Raw genomic sequence first — 22,958 nt, 5'->3', positions numbered from 1 at the left:
CTACGCCTTCTGGTCCATAGGACACTGGAAGCTTTCTGAATTAATTTCCAACATTAACTAGCAAAATACTGATAATACCTGTACTTGTTCTGATTCATAATGTAATACTATCAAAGATAATTTTCACAGTTGCTTGTGGGAAAAAAAAGGCTTGATCTCTATGTAAATAGTCATTGTATTTACAAATAACAGTACTTTTCTGTAGCGTGCATATTTTCTTATATATTTCTTATATTCTAGCTCAGAGGCAAATAGAATCATAGATATAGCAAAAAGTTATCCATTAAAAGATGTAAAATAAGATTCAAGACTTTTTGACGCTGGGATAGCATCTGTGGTGTCCTAAGACATTTAGAGTGTGTTATACAAAAAGGTCTGGTTGAAACAGCAGAAGGAAAGGGTGGGGAAGGAAAATTGCCTGTCTTTGGAGCCTCAGTTCTACCAAAAATTTATGCCACTTTTACCTCCACATCCTTCACATAGCATTCCTTTACAGAAATTACATTCCATAGGTGAAATCTAACTGATTTGCTCATTTGCTCAGTTTATACAAAAAGATACCTGTCATTGGGGTTAACTGCTGCAGTACTGTGCAGTTTACAACACACAAGCAATCTTCCTTTACGAGAGGATTACATTCACTTCCTAAGACAGGTCTGAGGACTAACCATCACCTTTAAATAACAACTAACTTATGTTATCTGTTCAGCTGCCAGTTGAAGTGCCTTTACACACCTCACTAGGTGCACAACACAGCCCAGCTCTCACTTCAGTCTTTAGTTTCAGCTTTATCAGGTAAACTTACATCCATGTTTGACAGCTGTAAATATAGTATGATCCTAGAGCATGAATGTACCCATGCTTTATGCTTTGGTGACTATTTGCAGAATTACGACTAGCGCCTGCTTCCTTGAAACATTCATTTTAAGATTATTTTCAAATTTTCAAGAATCTTCCTAACTACTGACATATACAGGCCTAGCCAGCCATGCCTCTAAGAATACCATGTGTATTTTGCACAACCATTATGAAACCTGAAATAAGAAACAATACCAAGAGCAGGTTTTAGTGGAAAATCAGAAATTCCCTAGGAATCCAACAGGTTGAGGATCAACACTCAAGACTGCTTTAAGGTCTACTCCTCTTTGCAATGACTCAAGATTATATATGCTTGCTATGACCCCTGTAAATCCTGGAATTCCTTGATTCTTATTTCCTTTCCCAATGTACCTCTCTCCCCCGTTTGAAAAACTGACTAAAGAGAGGGTGTCTGTTTTACATATGCACAGTGCAATGTAGACTGCACCAGCATTACAGTCAGAAAAAAATGTAAGTAGTCACCGTGTAGGAAGAATGACAACTTTTAATCTAGCAACAGATGAATAACTGTACACAGTTATATGTACATACCCTATAAAAGCTGGCCTAAAAATGTCTCAAAGAACAGGATATTGTGGTATATATGTGAAGATACAGGAATATTCTCACCTGTACAACACAGCAGAATCTTGTCACCTTTGCTTCACTTGATTTCTAAAGCACGGTGGGGCTCTGGAATTTGTCAAGGACTTCAGGCACAAGATCCCGGCTTTTAAGACTGGGCATCTTAAAAGCCATGCTTTCTTGTGTATTTGTAGAAAAATGGTACTGTTTTATCCACAGTACAATTAGGATTGTGTAGTATAAAACCAAATCCAGTTGATTCTATGTATTTTATATGCATTAACTCAGTAAAACTGAACACTGATGCAACAAATTAACATACCACAGTCAGGAATGTCAATGCACCGTAATAACACATTTTGACCTCTGATTAATTCTCACTGCAGTTATTCAGAAATTATTATAATTCCCCACCTGCATTATGCACTCCAAAGTTACAAAAAACTGCAAATAACTTTTAAACATTTATGTTGTAGTTTATGTGAGGCAGAAATTAACTAATGGTGATTCATGAACTCTGGTTAATGTTTGGGTTTTGTTTTTTTTTTTTAGTTCTCAGACTTTTTTAAAGTTAAGAACAAAGTTCACACGTGGTCTGTAAATTTGAGAGAGATGTAATGTTAAGCAAGGAACTAGTTGAAAGGGACATACACAGGTACATGACTGATATTTTCTTCTTTTTTCCCACTTTCCCCTAGCTAAATTTTACCATCCCAAGCCTTAAAAATAGCAAAAAGCTCATAACTATTGTTTATTTGGTTTCCTGTTGTAGAATACGACTTCTGTATTATTTCTAGATAAATTACAGTGAATTAGTGTATGAATTGCCTTTCATCATTACTTCATCTTTCAAGCAGAGGTAAGAATAAACAGTGTTTTTTAATGCTGTAACTTTTGATCTGCAGTCTATGTTTGAAACACCTTGGAATTTTTTCTTGTTTCAAAAGTATCTGTATAAAATAACATTCATAATCTAATACTCTCATTTGAGGGAAATTTTGATGAAAGTTTTATATCAAAGCTATGCACCAGTTTATGGGAGAAATCTTATAATTGAAAAGAAAGAAGTGAGAGCACTGAGGGAAGAACAAGATTTTAACTGAGGGAAGAACAAGATTTTATTAAGAGTATTTCAGAATAAAGAATATGCATAAAAAGAATATAGATTATTACAATTTCATTCTTCAGAATAGGGATATACTGTATGTAGATAGTTACAACAATTTAAAAAGAGTTTGGTTATATAAACTTTTCAGTCCTCTTAAGAGCAGCACAAAATGCTGAGACTAAACAATTAAATTGTATGCAACAAAAAAAGGTCTTTCCTTTTTACTTTTCATATTTTCCATAATATATTTGGAGTGGAACATATTTACCGTGATTTATGACGGGGAGATCTTCCCTTATCTCTATCCTTCTCACTCTCAAATCAGGTCACAAATTACCCTGTAATGTCCAAAAGAATTCCTGAGATACATTTGCTCTCTTTTAAGAGAGGCATGTTTTCATCCCATGCAAAATATTCAAAGAAGCTATTTTTCATTTATTCAAAGGAACACTAAAAACTATTTGTTTTAACCCTGACCTTACCATTAAATGCTATGACCCAAACTCTCAGCCTCTAGGCAATTAAAAAAAAATAAATCGTTTGAGTACATCCAGCCAATGATTTCCATGTTAAAAAAAAAAAAAAAAGTCTAAGTTGGAGCCATGTGGTCTCAATCAGGCAGTAAAACTCTCTGTATTTTCTTAAATGCACAACTGCAGTATGCCCATAACCTCTCTTTTAAATCATCTTAACCAGATCTGAATCACTCTCACCACAAATGATTCGGTGGCCCTGGAATGTGCTGGGGTAGACAGAGTTGCCCTGCAATGAACATTGAGATATTTCCCTCTTTCCTAGTGTTAAGAGAATAGTCTGCAGAAAAAAAAAAGTTTTCTAAAAGGTTTAAGTCAAGACAAAATGTGACATCATAGTTCAATCATTCAAGAAAGAGAGAAAAAAAATGCATCTACTGCCTAATAAATCAGTGTTGTGTACCACAAAGCACAGTGAGCCAACAGAGCCAAAGAACAGCTTTTCTTGCTGAGGCAGGGATACCACAAGCAGCTGGCAGATGCATATGTAATTGTATTCACAGAGAGCCACTAAATCCATTAAGCTAGCCAGAGCAGGAGAAACTGAACAATTAAAAAAGCAGAATATAGACCATTTCAGCAGTAATCTGTGCAGCCTCCTACACCCCATTACAGTATTTCTTACCATGGCCCAGCACAATTTTTTGCAGTTTAGTATATACATGCATGGCACTTTCTTAAAAGCTTATAGGCAGATCAGTTAGGATCAAAAGCCATTTTGAGGTATCTGCATTACCTGAATGTATGCTGCTGGCCCTCTTCACCAGTCTCCTTGAGCAAATAGAAAGGACAGGCACAAAACCACCTTAGCTTCCTCAGCACATCTCATGAGTTCCAAAATATTACTTACATCTAAAGTTATAACAGAGGAAAGGGAATGTAGGTCCTTGGGGGCCCCTAAAAGTCACATTTAAACAGCAAATGAGCAAGCTTTGCTTAAATAACTGTAAGATTCTTAAATGCCATTTCCTCTTTAAAACTGTGTCTGGAGCCTGAAAGATTTCTTTCAGTCTTAATCACCTCAAAAACAATTTAAACATGTGGCCAAAGCGATGCGCATTTAAAACAGGAATAGACCAGAGCCAAGACATTTGGATCCAGTTATTAACCTTCTTATACTTCATGGATGTAGGAATCCAGGGATTTTGGTACAGGCCCATCTCTGAACTCAACACTCATTGCCAAACCTCACAGTCAATAGAAAATATGCTTTAACATATCAAAGAAGGAAAACCAGCATAAAGATGTCAAATTTTTCCACCACATCAATGAGAAAAAATGTCATTATAGCACCCATGTAAATTGTGAAACTGAAAGCAGCTGCTGAGGCAACCTGACATGGTGCCATTGGCAGAGGGGGGTCCAACTGAGGAAAACAATATTCCATTTTTAGCTCTGAAAAACAATCTTTATTAGTTCTAGTGTGTGATTTCCATTCAGTGAATAACTTGCCATAAATAGAGCTAGTAACTACTATAGAAAGAAATGCCTTAGTACCTGGCAAGCAAAGTGTACTAAACATCCCAAACATCCTAATTGCACACTGTGCTGCTGAGCACTGTTTCACAGTCAATCAATAGAAACATATTTTAGTTGATAATTTTTAACAATTACCACACCAAACTGAGTATTCTCCCAAATGAAGGGTGAAAGTCATAAAGACAAAGCTTTGGTTTTGAGTTTCTAAATTAGAAAAATACAAACACATAGACCTCAAACAAACAGTTAATTCACTGTGAAGGCTATACTTTGCCCAAGCACACATTTGCCCATTCAGCGTATTTTTCATGTGATTAGATTCACCTTCAGAAATACTTGATCACCAGCAGTTAATAACTGGATAGAGGGAACATGCACTTTGTCAACAAAAAATATTTGAATAACTACTTGAAGTAACTGATGGAGCCAGAGTTAAGGCAAGGGAAGGGAATTTCCCCCTCCCCCCCTTTCAGGTCTATTGTCCCTATAAGGTTTCCTTGGTCTTTTTGTTTTAAAAGTACATAAGTACATTCAGTCACCTGGTCTTTTCCCCTTTGTCAAATTTATTATACAGTTGACTTTCTGGATTTCAAGGCTTTCTTATTTATCACTTTATTAAGATAACCCACAGAGCAAGACATAATAGCACGCTGATAGCAGGGCTTATCAGTACTTTTAAAACAAATGGGTCCCTGCAGTGAACTTCCTTTGACAGCTAGATGGCATTTCTGAAAGCAATGCCTTTGGATTAATCTGCCTCTGTTCTAACCATCATAAAACTTTTACTAAAGACAATACTGAGAGATAAAAAAAGGCTTTGTAACAAAGCAAATAATTTTGCTAGTAAACTTAAAAGGCAGCAGTCTTAATCCTTTGAAAAAGCAAGAACAACTAAATCATTTTGCATATTGGAGGAAAGCAGTTTCTTTTGCAGGACTCTTGTCCTCTATCAGAGCTATTTATTCAAGCCTACAGTCTTTACACTGTACATTACTTTTCACTTGCATGCCCTAGAACAGTAGACTCTCAAAGCTTTTTGTTTTTAAAAAGAGATTCACTTTGCTCCTAATAGCGGGGGAAAGAAAGGGGGAGGGATATGCTCTGAATGAATGCCAGTCATTTAAAACAAACTTATTTTGGGTGCCTATAAACTTGTCCTTGGATGCCTATCATCCCTTTACACTCCCCATCCTCCTGAACTTTAGTTCTGCCCATATCCTCTGTGATGGAACACCTTTACTTCCCAGGTTCAGCTCTCGCATTTAAAACAAATGAGTTACTCTGACAAAGTTATTCTGTATTTTATGTACACATGGTTCAAAACAAAACAGGTTTGCAGAAAACCTAATAATAAAGCCATTTTAGAAACCTTTCCAAAACTGTACAGACACTTTAGAATTTTGTTAAAACAGATACATTCTTATGAAGCCTTTTGGAAAGGGAGAAATGAAGAACATCTTACTGCTAGGCACTGTTCCAAGACCACTATAACAGCACACACTGTATGATTCACTCACGTACATTTTCCCTTCTATTGTAGTAAGCTAAAGCACCTTATAGTTTCCTGCAGCTTTATAAACATTTAATGCTGGCACTTACCGTTGTGGCACAGAGGGACCCCACCCCCGCAAAGAGGCTGAGAGCTGATGGTCTCTGGGTCCTTGATTTCTTGACTAGCCCCGGCTGTTAATTTTGCTGCTCTAAATTCAGCCTAGTCCGCAGAGGAGCACAGAAAAATTTAATAGACAGCTGAGCTGCCAAATTCCAACCACCACGACCGGCAATGAAGACGTTCTCCCTAGTTCTGACTGAGTCCAAAGAACAAAGCCTGCTGGCAATGAGGAAGCGGAGTTTAAGTCCTCTGGCTCCAGTCCAACTGTTGCTCTTGCTGTTGCTGCAGAGTACGTGAGAGTGTTTGCATGAGCTTGTAACGCGTGTAAGAGATGGGGGCTGGGGGAAAGGAGGGTGTGTGTAAGGGGAGGAATGCTACTCATATCCAAAAATAACACGAAGGAAGTCAAGTAGTGATCCATCTCCCCTCATTCTCTCTCTTATCGCATGTGCTGAGAGTGTCTCTACCCCGAGATTCTGATCTCGGAGTAGGTAAAGAAAAAATTCCATTGTGACCTGCAGCTCATACGATTGCGCTTTTAAATTGTAACTGGGGAGCTGTACACTTACAAGAACGCGTCACGAAATGCATGACTTTGTAGCAATCTACTTGATGATACTGCGGCCAGCATGCATTTCACACTGGGCATTTGTTTGCAAACTGGAGAGAAAAACCAGAAAGTACTAAAGTAGTTAGTTAGTAGTTAGTTCTGACACCAGAAAAAACAGTGTCACATTTGCCTATCCAGAAGTTCCTAAATTCCAGTCCTAGATACTGCTTAATATTGATTTTCAAAATATCAAATGATGCAAGTTTACAGTGTAATGCAGAAATAGGGATATAAAAATTTTATTTATATTTGCCCCATTTTCTTACAATTATTTAAAACAAATTCCACATACAGAAGAGTATTGTGTCAAAAAGAAAATCTACATCTACGACACAACAGAAACAAGAAAATACCACCTAAAAAAAAAAAAAATTAAAAATTTCCTTCCTGAATAATTAGAAAGCTATAATGTAACTACTGTGACTTTTTTTTTTTTTTTTTTTTATTCTGTTAAAACCCTTAGAATATTGATTTCAATAATTGTGGGCTTTCAAAAATCTTAAAAATAGTCATTAACAAATGAAGAACAAATTTAAGGAAAAATAACAACCCATTAATCACAGAATCATCTGAGTTGGAAGAGGTCCCTAAGAATCATCAAGTCCAAGTGAAGTGAATGGGCCATAGCAGGAATGAACCCACAATCTTGACATCATTAGCACCGTGCTCTGATCAACTGAGCTCATCTCATGATAGTCACAATATTATTTTTTAGTACATGCATTTAACCTGGTTTCTGTCAAATCAACTTGAGGACCTCTAAAACTCTTGGTAAAATCAGGAACAGTCTCTATGATTAGTTGTCATTTCTGAAAAATCTTTACTCAATCTCATAGGACTTCAGTCTTAAGGAACTCCCTTCAAAATACTGTAAAATAACACAATGCGAGTCATACTTTTATTGTGATACTCCCTGTGAAGCATTAAATTAAGTTTTAATTTAAACATTACAGTATAAAGGAAGATCACAGCAATTTTGGGTTTAATTTAATCTCATGCAGATTATTTAGACCATGATTCTGAGGTGTTACATGTGGTGCTGAGTATTTAAGAAAAGCAAAACTGGTAAACTTCAATGATGAATTGTTTTGAAATACCAATTTTCACAACAGAAATAACAGTGGGAAAGAAGGCAGAAACTAGTTAGAAAATAGACTCCGGTGTTGGTTTCAACAATGACGGCATAAACCAGCCACCTGTTTATACAAAACTTTGCTCCTAAATATGGGAGACAGTGTAGCTTAGACACAGTGATTTCTATATCCTGGGTTAGTACTTGTGGAGCTACTCTTGTTTTATCCTTCAGTAAAAATAATGAAGCTTTGGATAGGAGCTTAGGTTTTACAGAACAGATATAATACATTTCCCTGAATTTCCATTACATTAAAGAAATGACAGTGCTTTTCCAAAGCAACTAGCAGAAAATTTTTTATGATAAATTTTAAAACTGCAAATACACTCAATGTTGAAGGTAAATCTTAGAAGCCTATAGAAACCATCTGGAATGTAAGGAAGTAAGTGATGATGATTTAAGTTTGCCTTCCTGTATATTCACTAGAGACTGAATTTCAATATATTAGAAGGCCATAAAAGTTATGGTAAATCCAAGTTCTGTATCAGGAAGTTCAGTCCTACTGTGTGATGTACTTTTCTGTGGGCACTTGGTAGCATTACAAAGCTTGGCTTCCTTTGTTGTCTTGAAGTTTGCCAGACAAAATTTAACCTGACAAATTTCACATGTAAGGAAAGATCAAGAACAGATAAGAGGGCTTTTACCTGAGGGCTTTTAGTCTACACCTCCTCCTATCTTGAACATCAGCTGCATTGCATTTGCTGAGTTGGCTAATTACAGCTCTAACTTGGAAAAACACTCTTTAAGTGGACAACAGTAAGAAAAAAACCAAAACCAGTAACATTTAGCTAGCTATGTAATCCAGTCTCCACACAAGAGAGGTTAGTCCAAAACCCAGTTTTAGTCCAGACATTTGAATTTGTTTTGCTGTTACAGAAAAGCCCAGGCCTGAAAGAATATGAATTCAGCTAAATTATACAGCATAAAGAAAAAAAAAAGCAAGCAAGCAAACAAAAGAACAATGGAGAGCTGTCACCTCCTTTTCCTCTGTTGTCATAACCAAATTCAAAGCTATTTTCTGGAGTATTTGAACCCAGACAACCCAAAATTCCAATATTATATGATAAATTAAGTTTGGGTATTTCAGTAGCTGATACTCCACAATGTTTAGCCAAAAAGCATTACCAGCATAGATACTATATTGTTGTTATTCTCTGATGTCTACATAGATGAAAGACATGCGACACATAAAAAAGTCCCAAACCCCAGATTTACTTGTTATTGGTTAATTAGTAAACAAGAAGATTGAATTTTTGGGGGGTCTGGTTGCATAAACTATTTCACTAGAATTGTTGTTATTTAACTTAAATATAAAGCAACCCTGTGTCATTTGGGAAACCTACAACAACTGCATATTTGCTAATTTGCAGCTGATCTGCTCCAAGTAAGGTCTTATTTTCTACATACAAACAATTTAGTTACAAGTTTCAAATTATGATGAAGATCTATCAAAATTCAGCTTGTTTTCCAAATGTTCTCATTTCTAGTTAAAGAAGGAAGGAAAAAGAGAAGATGTACATTAAAAATTCTTTGATTAAAATCTCATCCTTGTAACATGCAGAAACGAGACACTTTGTGTTAGAAATGCTTTGACCAGTAGGATATAGGCATCATAAATTTATTGGTGCTCAGAGTAGATAGCTATAGTAATTTTTGAAGCAATAAATAAATGCATCTAAATAATCATCAGCAAAAAAGAACAGATTTTAAAAAGTCTTTAAGTCTGGTCATCATGTTCAAAGTAAAGTATGAACTGACTGCTGCCACAAGCTTTTAAAAATCAAGATTTTCTCATATTACTGTATGGGAAGGCCCATTCAGAAGGGTTATGGCAGACCCTCCTGGACTATTTGCATCAAGAAGCCATCACATTTTATTTTTTGTCTCCCAATAATAACAGTATAATAAAATAGTAGCCATGTATTTAGAGGAAAGAACACATTTTACTCTCTTCTTTTGAGCACTTCCTAGACACATAGTCTGGTAAACATGGAAATTTAACAACTTCAGTGTCAGGTATTCTGTACACACAAATAAATGTGTTTCCAATATAGCCTATGCAAATATGGCACTCAGCAGTAAAGGTCACACACTGTTTGGATGGAGGGAGCACATGCAAGACAAGCGCTATAATCTAATAAAAGAGACAAGAGCGGTGAAAAATACAAAAAGATGGAAGACTGAGGTCAGACAGTCTCTATTTTCCTAATTCAAACATTTTCCTTTCGGTCTACATACCTAAATTGTTTGAATGATGACTCAGGCTGAATTTATCTTTAATTATAAAACATTTAAAGGTTTTGCTTTTTCTATCCGTACATCCTTTTGATGGTTTCTGTGGCTACTGACCCAAAGCCTTCTTTATCATCAACTCCTTTGCTCTCTCTATTCCTCCTAAAGACTTGTGTTATTTTAAAAAGTGAAAGTGATTTTGTGGCATAGGTTTATGAAAGGACTATTTCTCTGTAAAGATAATGTGTGAAGTATTTGCATGTTTTGAAAATATTTACTGTTTAAATTTCATTCTCCAAAACTAAAAAGGCCAAAAGAGCATTTAGGCTTTTTTGAAAGTTAGACTTATTGTGTAATTTTAAAGCATTTTTTCCTCAGAGGTTTAACTCGAGTTAATTTTAATTTCAGGTAAATATACCTTCCCTCCTTCCCCATTTTTTTTCAATATACTTTCACAGAAACTATGATTTGAATCAGAGGAAAACAAAATTTTCATAATGTTTTCCTGCATTAATATTTTCTAATTTTAAAGACAGAAGAATATACATATCTCTGTCTTTGGGTTCTCCAGTGTTTCTATTTATAAACATTGTTAATACACTTATAAGCTGTAGAGATGAAGAACAAGGTATTAGAAGCAACTGTATAAGCTATGTATAAAAAGGCATGTGTTCAGGTAGCTCAGAATAAATTAAGAGATTTCTTCCACACAATCCAAGGTCAGAATTAACACTACACCTAAATGGAAGTTTTAAAGAAATCACAAGGTTTTCAGTCAGTAACTATTAAAATGAGTGGCACCTATAAGCAAAATGCTCTCCAACTTTGTATCTATATCACACTAACAGTATATGATCAGACAAGCTTGGTTTTCCAAAGGCTCCATAGTTGCATCATAACATAAACTGAGATAAATACATATTTGCTACAATTACACAAATAAAAGTCCTCCTCATCTGTACTTAGGCCTGAATGTCAGTCAAATAACATGACTGATATTTCAGAGCAAGAGAAGAATGTTGGAGTCTGTGTTTTAAATGATAACAGGAATTCCCCAAAGATCAAAATGCCCACAAACTTTTTTATCAGTCATTAATGATTACTTGCCAAATCAGAAGCTATATCTGATTTCAGTGGAAATTAATTTACTTTTAAGGGGAATATATGCAGCTATCCCAAGTCCAAACAAGTCAAATGGCTTAAGTATTTGTTCCCAGAACCATCTACTTCTTTTCCTTGTTTATGGAATCCATTGTAATCTCAGGATAAGTATATAATAATTAGCCCTGAAATAGATTCCATTTTAATTGCTTAGTGATTAAATAAAAGCACTTTAAAAGGATGCATGGACTAGGATAATGGTAGGGTGGAGATGAGGGAACCAAACATTTCCAAAACTCAACTCATCTGCTTGTTTAATTCACGCACTGTCCATATGATTCATAGAATTCAGATATTCTGCTTGAGGTTATTGCTCATAGGAATTATTCTTCTAATTGCTAGCTAGTCTGAGAATCTTATGCCTTCTCTGATGCTTCTACTTATCTGAAGTTTTACTTCACCTCCATTCTCATGTTGAGAGAAAATACAAATCTAGAGTCTGAAATTGGTAATGATTCTACATTATATTCTCTCAGAAAATAAAAAACTTAACTACATCTTTCTGGATAGGGAACATATTCTCAGTTAGAATTGAAGACTTTCACAAATAAGCGAATACTTTAAAAGATGTTAAAGAAAATTGCATTCCTCCTTACATAAGAAATTATAAATCCAGTACAGAGGTAGAAAAAGGTGTAAGCTTTGGTTGTAAAAAATAAAGAGCTACATCTAAAAATTGTTGCCAATCTTACAATATAATTTGAAGTGTGACTGTTCCCTAGTTCTGCCCCTATTCCATTCCTTTCTCCCCCCCTTAGTTTTATTTTCTACCATTATCTACTACTATTTACTAATGAAAATCTATGAAGAATAGCAGGAAAAAATATTGCTTGAACAGAGTGCAGAAAATCCATGGTCACATTACTACAGAAACTGGAACCACAGGCATTTTTCACAGTCTTTCCTTCCAGGCTGACAAGGCAAATGGTCAGGACAACTGACCAGACTCCAAGAAACAGTGCAACTCTTGTGTTCTGTGGAAGCTGGGCAACTGCTATCAGTTCTTAAGGCTTCCAACACTACCAGTACATCCTTCTCTATGCAAACTGGTATCAGCAGATAATGCTGCTGCCACCTGACCACCAAATCCATTCTAGTTAAGAAATAAGAAGTCAAAGTAAGAAGAAGCTCATAAAAAATTTCTTTGTGCTTAAACTAAGAGAAAGTAGCTTTCCTTAAAATAACAAAATCACCACTAAATCCTCTACAATATACTCTTTCCCCCCTGTTCATTTGCAATTTGAAGAGTCTTTGAAGACACTTAGAAGAAGAACTATTTATATTAGTTCTTAGCATAGTTTGTTTTTTTAAATGTTTTTTGTTTGTTTGTTTTTAATGAGTATGCCAAAATCATTCTCTTATGATATAGTAATTGTCAGGAATTAACTAATAAAATGTAGCAATACAGCAAGAGGTCTGCGGGGACCAAATCCTTTCACCCACCACATATTCTGAAGGTGGGATTTTTTGTTTACTGGTTTATTTTTAAAATCACAGTTCTTTTCAAAAGTATAGGAATAATTTTATCTCTTTTTAGTTGGTCCTTCAAAGAAAATATTTCTGCAGTCTCTATTAATGAAATAAACAGTAAATGAAACAATCCAGCAACTGCTGTATTACCATTTAAATAAAAGTATATGTAACATTGAAATAACAAGCATTTTTTTAAATATAGAATTAAATAAAGTGTAGCTGAAGCAGGAAAAGAACCCCCCTATTTTTTTCATGTGCTAAAGGTTCAGTTCTTGGACTGTGATCAAAGTTTTAACTGGCAGCAAGGCATCTGCCATCCCCTGAAAGTCACATAACACCTATTAAAAAATAAGTTGCATTATTTACCACAAACCCATGCAAAATTATAACCATCCTGCCCTTCTCACTATAAAAAAATAAATCATTCTATTCTCAGCAAACAGCATGTTGAGAACCAGCAACCAAAAAGCTTTCAAATGGGAAGAAAAACCTCCTTTTAAAGAAAGACAGTGATTAGCTTAAGCCAAGGAAAAATGCTGCATTTTTTCAATATGTGTTTTCTAAGCAGTAGAAGCATTTAACAGATTTGATGGTTAGCCAGCATTTATAAATTTCCATAAAGAAAGCAGATAAATTGAAGAAAAAACACTTTATTGGGTTCTGTTGTTAAATTTAATCAGTATTAAAGGAGTTCTTATAGCCAGAATACCAAGACTTAGATTTCCAAAACCCCAATAATTCTTGGGTTTATTTTAAACAAAAAACATAAATCGTTTGTACAAATGCCTTTTGTTAGACAGGAGTAAAACCTAAGTAAGCCAAAAATCCATGTTCAACAGCTATGGCAAAACCAGTATACATTTCTACTTATGTAAAAAGAGAACTATCACTACTGGTCTTTTAAAAGCAAGTTACAAAGGTAGCCACAATTTTCCTTTCTCACACTTTTGTGACATTATATTTTGAGACATTATATTAAAAAGTTATATTTCCCTTTAAGGTTAGAGTATTTTCTATAACAAAAAAACAAAAACCCAGAAATAACATTTGAATATAGAGAATAAGGACTAGAAATAACTTAGGAATTATCATTTGGCATAAAGGAAGCATTGATATAAGCCAAAAATGAAATTAAAAATAAATTTGAATAATATGTCAAAATATACCTTATTTATAATTTTTTTAAAAAATAAAATCTCATTCTTTGCATTCAGTTTGGAGCTGATTTATAATTTTTTTAAACAAACTATGTAATGTTTCAAAGGATGATTTCCAGAAAAGATATTTTGGCACAAACACTGAGGATTAGGTTGGGTGGGGGAAAAACCTCCCAATAGATCACCTAGCAGAGACTGCTGACAGGATCGTAAGGGGGTCCCAGTTCATGCATTGCCTGGAACAGACCTCACTTGAACATCAATCAATACTTTTTATATAGATTCAAGCTTGCTTTGGCTCTTTGGATAGCTGTGGAGTGAAGGCTGAGTTTTACCAGGCTGCTTGCTTCACCTACTTCTGGTACAAATCCCCTTTCATGATTTGAAAAAATCTTAAAAATGCTATTCAGATGGATTAACCATGCAGTAGTAATTCTTCAAAAGTAACTTGAGGTAAACCACATATTTCTTTTCCTAAGTTCAGAGGAAAATGAGTTCAGGAAATGAACTCATGGGTAAATTGAAAAATAAAATTAAAACCCCCAGAAAAATCATACTGAAAACATGATGCTGTTTCTCTTCTAATACATTCTAATGCAAACATTGAAGAGAATTTTTGGTACATGAATGCTCATACCTGGATTTGATAGTGTTTCTAGCCAATAGTAACCAAAGCTCAAGATTTTTTTTGCTGTCACTAATTGGATTTTAAAATTAAGGTTTTTTCTGTAGTCCATCATTATGGCATTAGCACCAGTAACCAGTATCCAGAAATAAAAGCAAAGAGACTGCATGTGTGTTTTATGGCAGAACCTGGTTACATTTCACATTATTATGCTATGCAAGTTCTGGGGTAACTGCACGGCAAATAGGATTTATGGTGAAAAATGGATACTCCATGCATACACTATCACAAATTTCTTAACCAGCAGATATCCTGCTGCTCTTCAGTGCAGGATCTGTACCTTCAACAATAGCCTGACAAACTGGAGGGCAAACTGCCCAAGCAGTTCTGGAAACACATTCTTAGAGTTTCCCTCTTGCAGCATGGCCAGCTGCTCTATAGCAGCTGATGAACAAATGCAGAAAGCATCCACAAAGCATTCGAACACTCTGGAACACTCCTTGCTCTCTCACAGCTTCACTGTGCACAGAAGGGTTAAGCTAGGCTGAAGGGACTAATGAGTAATGCAGCTGGCAGGACTGTTCTCCTTCCCCTCTCACTGAAAAACTGGCTTTTGTTTCTGCCTTCAGTGAATGAACTCATGCAGCCATACCTGTTGGCAAATCGAGGCTTGTTGTATTGTTAAGATACTGACAATGCTGCCAGGTCCTTGATGTCTTCACAGATCTTTGCTCCACAAATTGCTGTGCCAGAGACTCATCAGATGATCAAGCCCACACAGTGCCAGAACTAACATCCAATTGCCACATAGCAGTCCGAGCTCTCAGGACACAGATAGATCATCTCTTCTATATATTCACAGGCTCCCCTCTGGATACCACTGAAAATGCCAACTTCATATTTAAAATGAAAAACATTTTATTTTATGCATGTAGTGAATTAATGCGAAACTTCTATTTCCTTTTCCTTCTCTTTTCCTCTTACTATGTTTGTCACAGATATCATTAATGTTGATTTTTCACTACTTGATGCAGTGATCCATGCATGTGGGGAATCGAAACAAATTTACACTTGCTTATATATTTACACAGTTACAAACATTGGGGCCCTTGGTGGAGGGAGAAAGACTTTGCTATGCTCTAGCCTTATGAAGAAATTAAAGTTGTTAGGTAACAGTGCTCCATTTTCTATAGGCAGTTTACCCACTTTGAAAATAACCAAAAAAGCACATAAACCAAGTTAAATCTGTCTGTGCCACTGTGATTCCATCAGCAGCTTTTCTGTTCCAGGGGCAGCTGTCTGTAGGAGAACTTGCATAGTAAGTGCCTTACAACAGAAGTGTCTTTGGAAGGAAACCTGGGCATTTCTAAATCCGTCAAGCATGTAGCATGCTAGACTGCATTCACCCTTCTAGTCTGGGGAGGAATGGATGAGCCTAGATGGTTCTAGATTGTTCAGAGAGAACCACTTTGAACTCCGTCTCATTTTACTGCCTTTTGGAAGAGTAGCAAGCTGCTGAATGACAAGGAGAGTCAAATGAATGTTGCTCCAAATCCAAGTTACTGGGGAAATGAAGTAATATTCTAATATAAGGGGCAAACAGGTCCATACACACACACGAACAATATTTTCATTAAAATTGTTAGCATATATAAAAGCAGTTATATTAAAATGCCTGCATTTCAAAATGCAACACTGAATAAAAATATGAGAGTAGTGACTTGTACAACTGAAGTACTGGACAAGACTATAAAGACTTTGAACTACTTAGAGCTCATGATATGATTCATATAAAGCACCTCAAACTGCAGAGTCTCAATTTTGCCAGCATTATTTTATTTCTGTACTAAAATATTGAAGACATTCCCTGTAAATAGGCATTCAAAACCAAGAAAATTTTCTGGCTTCCTTTCCATGTTTATCAAATCCAAAGAGAGATAAGAAAACCAAAAACTTGCCAGCCAATAGGTGAGATAAATAATTCATATCCATTATTATATCACAAAGTCAAAGGTTCAAGAACTTGCTTCTCTACAGAAAATTCTCAGTAGCGGTTCATATTTAATGCTGCACTGCTTTTTAAAAGGAGGGAAAGACTTTTCCTTTAGATTTACATATCCATTTTAAAATGCACATAAGATTGAAATATTTCTAAGAAATAAGTTATTTGCTTTCTGTTCAAATTGCTTATCGGAAACAAAGCTAAAAGACATTTTCTGCTAAGAATTTCAGCTTTTTTCCTTTTGCAAGCCTGCCTTTTGCTACCTGAAAAAAATAATTAGTTAGACTACAGAAATATGTGTTCTGAAGTGTTCACTAGAGAAAAAGACAGGTTTAATTTGGATTTAGTTTACTTTTTTAGCAGTTATTTGTATTCTAGACAGAATTTGATTACATACGTAGTTTTGTGTGTGCCCACAGTCTGTATCAACCACTCAGACTCCTATCTCCATCAGAAGAGATTGCTTTTCTTTGGATTTTGCACCCCTTGTGTAATACGGATTCTCATGCAAATGTTCTGGATATCCCAGCTCAATGTCACCACAAAGCATATCTAGCACCATTGGCACCATTCCCTAGTCAAAGAAATGCAAAGAAAAGCTACTCAAAAGTCAGTTCCTTCCAAGCACCTAAGTACAGGCAACGTTAACTCAAAGTTTAGTAGAGAAATATTGAAATCTTCTTCTTCATTTTGAAAAGCTGCATTAGATCCCTGAAAGCATCAGCACACAACTGAAAGCAGGCAGTTTGAAGTTCCATTTGTTAACATAAGGTCACTAAAACTTCTTTCCAATAGATGGCAAATCTCAAAGGAGGAAGAAAAACACAGAATATTACTTTAATATTTTTTATTTTGTATCGAAAACCAAGAGGGGAAAAAGCAACTTTCGGCATCCAAAAGTCATGAGAATTTTGGAAGCACTGTGTTCGCACAGGATGGGGGAAATCTCCGGACAATACACTAGAGTGCAGTAGAGAGGCGTCTGAGGGAGCCTCTGTCCTGCTGCTGACAAGGGCAGTGTGGCATAAAGATGTTATGCTTCGAGTACTTTAATCTGGCAAAATAGTATCAACAAGTCTCTGAAAGTCAAGTCAAGTGAAATTTAAAAACAGGAATAGGTGTAAACAACAGTATGTCTGAAGAGATATTACGTAGAACACAAAACCCAGGCCGTAAGAAGCATAAGCAATCTGCAAAGGGCTGACAATCTTTCTGCCAAAGATATCCTTTTATATCCAAGTATCCAAGATGAGACATCCTACAATTGACTGAAAGAATATAATCTGACATTTCTAATTTTTTGGAGTTAAAATTTTGCCCATCACATTTAGTGATGAATAAGAATTAACATATGGAAGGATGAAACTAAGAATTAAACTACACTCAGTACACCTGCTTGCATCTTTCCTTTCTAAGAATGTGTATTTTATATAACATCACCGTAATGGTAATGATAATCCTAGAGACTGGACTATCAGTTTTCAGTCATCACCAGAGAGAAGACAGGCTGATACCACGCCAGCTGGAATGACAATCACATGAAATGTGACATTACATAATTTTTTCCCTCCCAACACAAGGCAATGGAAACCTATATGTATTAATTGGTATATTGTACAAGTTTCAGTTTAACGTGTGGACTAAACACTAACAGTTTCCTTGAGTATCCTTGAAGTTCTCCTTAAAATGGGTGCTCTAATGTTTAAGAAAGAGTAGCAATCTGAGGCTTGCTAGTATCAATATCAAAGTAGTAGCTAGTATCAAAGACATGACCATTGAGAAAGACTGGACTAACAAATTATTTAGCTCTAAATTGGAACGCTACATGCATCTGCTGTTCTTACACCAAAATTTCTAATTCTACAGCAAGTTGATTTGTCCCTGATGTAAACGCTCTTCATAAAATGAGAATCTAAGATGTCATCTTCAAGTGTTTGGAACACTGACCATTCCAAAAATTGAATAGTATTTGCCCTCCCTGCAAAATGGCCACAGCGGTGTGTAACAAAGAGTTGGCACTACAGTCAGATGTTTGAGTTTTTTCCTTTACTGCAAGACCATTCCTGCAGAAGAAAGTGCATCAGATTAACACTTTTTTTAGCTTTCTATTTTTTGTGAGATGAAATTTCAGTATGATTATGTCAGCTGTGCATACCTAAAATTAAATCCTTCCCTCATAATTTTTAGGTAGATGTGTAGAAAACTGGTAAAACAAATCTCTATGCAAAACCTTATAGAAGATAAAATAGCATTTGCAGTGTCTCCAGGTAATTTGATTTTACCTACACAGTCATTCCCTTGTAGCTTTCATCCACTCTTGATTGAACATATACTTTCACACCCACGTATTTACAAGAAAAAAACCATGTATTTAGTGGTCTGGCCAGGATCTCTCTTATGCAATGTGGAAAACAAGGATGCTGGCTATCAAGCTCTCATGTTTTCTTGAAGCTTCTTCATCTGCAGCAATTTTTTTTTTTTTAATTTTTTTTTTTTTTTTGGAATGGAGAGACTCTCCTATAAGATTTCTTGTCTTGTGGGCTAACACAAAAAGCACATACTACCTTACTCCCACCCTTCTGTTGTCAGAATGCACAGTCTTCCACTGATAAAATGCTAAAGACCATGGAGGTTTTTTTGGGTTATGATAGAAGCAACACAGCATTTCACATATGATCAGCTGGGAATTATGTTCTTCACTATCATTTAAGGCCATTCTTTTAACACTCACACTGTTTCTTCTGGTGCTTATATACACATTTTTATTCATGCTTCATTCATAGCAATCTTAAAATTTGATGTGTCTCTAAAGAAGTTATTTCTGAACTGATAACGCCAAATCCCTATCACCTCTTATCCTATGAGAAGATCCTAGTCCTATATTGCATAGGCCTTTGCCTAGTAGGATTGTTAAAAAAAGTTTGCTTTCAAAATCCTATGGGTATGGTTCCTGCTGACTGATAAGTTTCCCAACCAGTCTGTGCAGTGTTTTGAAAACACTTCTAGCCTGTGTTGCCAGGGCAGGATCAGGAATATAACAGATATCCCATCTGACAACTTACTGTACATAAAAGTACTTACTGAAGACCAAAACATACATATATCCATACAAATGAGCACCCAGTTTACTATTAATACATAATACAAAAGTAACTCCTGCCCAGTACCTGTGTACCAAACCAGCACTATGCCTTACCCCCTGTACTCCTACAGAATGTGACATGGCCTTTCCTCCTTGATGGCTTTCTGAAGGCAGAGATTTAAACAGTCCCTCAGGCCCAGGACTTCCAATACTCTCTGGAAAAAAGAGGGATGTATTTATGGAGTGTACATTGATACTTTGGAAAAGCTAAATACAAAATAGATAATATTCAGTATTGGTTACCTATGTTGATTGGATCTCTTCTCAATGAATGTAGGTACTTCTAGGAATAAGATGATGGGAGCTCAGTAGCACCTGCTACTACTCTAATTTAGAGGGGATATCCAGGGATAATAACAATATCTGCAAATATACTTTCAAGCTCAAAAACTGCTTCCCTTGCATTTTCAGATATGGCAGTGTGATATATGCTCAAATCATCAAAATGCCCACAGTTCCAGAAGCCAAGTTGAATTCAAGTATGCTGAGCTTATTTACTGCAATTAGTTTGGCTGACTTAGATCTATAAAAATATAAACATTTAGAATGAGATGCCATTGCATACAATACAAATAGTTGTAGTCAGAAAGTAAAAAAAAACCAAAACAAAACAGACCAAAAAACCAAAGACCTGACAGCTTACTATGGAATTTTCATTTTGTACATCTTTTCCAAGACTGAAATTGTTAGTAGTTTTTCCTGAGCCTAGGGTAGATGTTAATTTATAATAGATAACTACCTATTTAAAAGCTGAATCAGCTCTTAATGATGCAGTCCTGAAAGCCTGATGGAGCTTAGAAAAAAGCAGATAAGAATGTTTTGACTAAAAAAAAGAAAAACAAAAAGGAAAGAAAGAAGTCTTTAGGTGAAGTATTTAGGCATGCAATCACACTTGCCTTTTTTAGTTTCATAGCATTTGAGCTTTCTTCAGCTATGAAGCTAAAATGGTTCACAACAAATCAAAAATCTAAGTTCCTAATACATCCAAATCCAGAGGTAAACAATTAATAGCTTAAAAGAAATACCATGGAAATTTGTTATTAAGATCTTTAATCTAGGAACATTCCATGATCAAATTCCTTTCTTCTTTTGTAACATTAAGGCTTAATAAAAACAGAGGTTTGTCTACCTTTTAATCTTATTTTATCACTCTGCTGGTATGCTAATCTGTCATCAAGATGTGGAAATCAGAGACTATAAATGCTAATTAAAATAACACAATTCAGTTTGGATCCAAAGGAAGCCATATAATTCCAGGCTTGAATTTCTCTAAGTGTTCTATGGGAAGGTCAAGATCAAACATGTATAAATGCAATATATAATGACATCATTTTTGTGTTGCCATAGTGAAGAGGGGGAGAATTACTGCTGTAAGATGACACACATTTCATATGAAAGGAAACTCTTTGTTATCTTGCTACCACACAAACTAAATCTGTTTTGTCTCCTAACGTGAGATATCTCAAACAAAATTTGTTTTAGGGGACCATACTTATGCAATTCTGGTGCAAGTAACCTGCAGCATGATGATCCTTATAGGGTTGAGTTTATCCAGGAAAGAACATGGAAACTAAATGTTTTGTGACCAGTGCTTATACTCTACCTGCAAGGAAGCTTACTGATTCCTTTTCTAGATATTAATTTTCATAGTCTTTAAACACTCATTTCACTCCACAAAGTCAAGATCATCATGGGGAAACTAATGATGGAGAATTAACGTCTAATGATGGAATTGTCATAAATATCTAGCATAAATGTTAGAACTTCAACACCCTAAATTTCATGCCAGTTTTGTTTCCTGAAAAAGCATCCAAAAATGTTTCAATCTATGATCTTCTCTTAGACAGAATACAAATATTGCTGGCAAGCCCTGCAACAAAAGGTCTTCTGGATAGGGTACACATTAATTCACTTTAAATTCAGGAGTAGAACCAAGAGAGGCAGAAACCACAGTGTAAAAACAAAACTTCAGGGAAGTAATCAAGGCAAGAGATTAAAGTAAAATCAGCATATTCCTATGCTTAGAAACATTTTCAACTGAAAAATCTCTTTAATATTCTTTGTCAGCAGCATAGAATGGTAATTGCAGTTTTAGACTTTTAGATCCCAAGCAATTTTAAATTTAACTATGCAATTCATGTTTAAGGACTGTGAGCAGAAACCATTATATCACTGAGCTTTCTGGTCTTCAGATGAAGTTGACCGATCCTTTTAAGTGACTTATTGAAATTGTTATGAAATCCACACAATCAGCAAGAATTAGAACAAGAACATGCTGCATACAAAATGCATGAGTTTATGGCATAAGAAACTATTTTGTATTAAAAATTTGCATGAAGAATAATCTTTGTATGGACACTGCATATTCAAAGAACTGTTCTTCCTGGCTTCAGGAAAAAAAAAAAAATCTAATACAATATACCTTCACAGTTCTGATTGAAAGTGGTCCGCAGCAGATAACTTTTGAAATATGATACTACTGGTTTGGATCCATGTATGAAAAGTGGCAGGTTTTATTTCATGAATTTGAAGTCAGACAGCTACACCGAATGCTAAAAATTTAAACTTCAAATAACTCTTTAGATTCAAAATACCTCTGCTTAAAATTTGAGTTTAGAAGTTGGAAGAAACACTACTTTTGTATTTTTGGACTTTTGTTTCTTCTACTGGCATATACAGTCTCACTTTGCCTCTCTCCTTAAGTCAGACTCAGTATTTAGAAATAACTGCATTTCTGACAGAAAAATTAAAGGTAACATTTTTCCCTATTGGCCCCAAAGGACTTAAAACCTAAATTCCTTACCATATATGCAAAAAGTAGAAGATATTCTTTATGCTATCCACTGGTGTAATATATATTTATTAAAACTTCACTCAAAAACTCAAAATACTGGGTTTAAATTAAAACGAAGATGGAAATCCCTGTAATAGAAATTGTTTTTACATAGAAAACACCATTAAATGATAGATACCTATAAAAACCACCCATGTTAAATGTTCCAAATACTTAGTTACTTACATAGTTTATTTCTTTGGCTAGATTAAGTATTTCCATTATAAAGAGATATATTCCAAGTTTAGAAAATATAAAAAGAAAAATATAGCATTTCACAGTTTATTCTTCTATCCAGAGTGAAGTAAGGGCATTTCAGCAACAAAATTAAGAACTTCAGAACAAAATGAGAGGTATTACCTCGTGGCAGATGTTAAAATCTTATAAACAACAGTAGTGAAAAGATTTGTTTTTTT

General features: G+C 35.2%; 1 protein-coding gene across 4 annotated transcripts in view; it reads right to left on the bottom strand.

The window, feature by feature from the left end:
• PALLD (palladin, cytoskeletal associated protein) overlaps window positions 1-22,958 on the bottom strand; it is a 182,458-nt gene that overhangs the window by 135,643 nt on the left and 23,857 nt on the right. Inside the window, exon 1 of one of the 4 annotated variants that reach the window (XM_058837836.1) lies at window positions 6,163-6,259. The exons of the other annotated variants lie outside the window; for them this stretch is intronic. The gene's annotated coding sequence lies outside the window, so the exon portion shown is untranslated. Of the gene's footprint in view, window positions 1-6,162; window positions 6,260-22,958 lie in introns of those variants that run through there. 4 annotated transcript variants of the gene reach the window in all.

This window comes from Poecile atricapillus, chromosome 4, assembly GCF_030490865.1.
Source record: "Poecile atricapillus isolate bPoeAtr1 chromosome 4, bPoeAtr1.hap1, whole genome shotgun sequence".
NCBI lineage: Eukaryota > Metazoa > Chordata > Aves > Passeriformes > Paridae > Poecile > Poecile atricapillus.
The sequence above is the reverse complement of the archived record's forward strand: the minus strand, read 5'-3'. Positions and strand labels throughout refer to the sequence as shown.